The 1,193-nt window shown below is 35.2% G+C and overlaps 1 pseudogene; it reads left to right on the top strand.

Annotated features, from left to right (window-relative positions):
* Positions 1-542: 542 nt before the first annotated feature.
* Positions 543-662, top strand: LOC111736708 (annotated as a pseudogene).
* Positions 663-1,193: the final 531 nt, after the last annotated feature.

Below are 1,193 nucleotides of genomic sequence, written 5' to 3' on the forward strand. Positions count from 1 at the left end.
GCTGCTTTTTTTTATTATTATTATTAAATTTATTGGTGTGGCTTGTAGTGCCATTTAAGTATGATATTTTTTGTTCTGAAAATGACTTCTCATAGACCATTGCCCTTCATTCTATTACAAGTACTTCCTCTTGAAAGAATGTAAGACATGGAATCTTGAGAAATGGTGTTTTGCAGTCTTCCTGCTCCAGTATTAGGGAGAAATATATAGTCGAGCTGGTGTAGAGCCGAGAGATACCTGACAACTTCCAGCATGTTAGTAAGAACACTGACTACTCTTTCTTGGGGGTTTAATATGCCTATAAACTGACTGCTAGAAATCTCAACCCATACTATAAATGTTTCTCCTGTGCTTGTGTTTACTCAAGAATAAAATTAGACCCCCATTAAGTATAGCTACTAAAAAATACACCAGTTAGATATGTTGTCCATTTATTTAGAATAATGAACACACAAAGAAGCAATAATCTTCTCTAAATCACTTAATCTCTCTTAGACTTTACTCTCTCTGCTTATATTTAGGATATAAAATTATTCAACTTAGTCTACAGCCATACCACCCTGACACACGCCTGATCGTGTCTGATCTCGGAAGTTAAGCAGGGTCGGGCCTGGTTAGTACTTGGATGGGAGACCACCTAGGAAGACTAGATGCTGTAAGCATTAAAAATATATATATATTCAACTTATAAATGAGATAATTTTATTGAGGAGAATTTAGCCTTACAATAGCTGCTTACACGTACTGAATTCTCATTGTGTGGTAGGAATAGCAGGCAAATACCTTAGGTACACATTTCCTCTTGTAATTTTAGGAAAATCCTACAAGGTAGACACAACTGAGTTAATAAGCTGCCTCAAACCTTATAACTATTAGAGAAGAGAATCAGAGTTTAGACCTTCACTCTAACCAAGATACCAGTCATCAAACACCATATCTATTGCCTCTCTACCTGGTCAAATACAGAGCTCAACACAGTTTTTTTAGTTCTTTTTCATTACACCTGGATTTTAACTACCCAATTCTTTCCTTCCACATAATAGTATTCAACACTGCCACTGAATTATATCTGACCTGAGTTATCATTTACTTTCACCTTGTTACACACTTCTACTCAGTCTCCTTTATGCAGTCTGTTTATAAGGTGTTCTCACACCAAACATCATGTTTTTATTTTATAATTTATTTACCAT

The sequence above is a fragment of the Pteropus vampyrus genome, unplaced genomic scaffold (genome assembly GCF_000151845.1).
Source record: "Pteropus vampyrus isolate Shadow unplaced genomic scaffold, Pvam_2.0 Scaffold21, whole genome shotgun sequence".
NCBI classification, from domain to species: domain Eukaryota; kingdom Metazoa; phylum Chordata; class Mammalia; order Chiroptera; family Pteropodidae; genus Pteropus; species Pteropus vampyrus.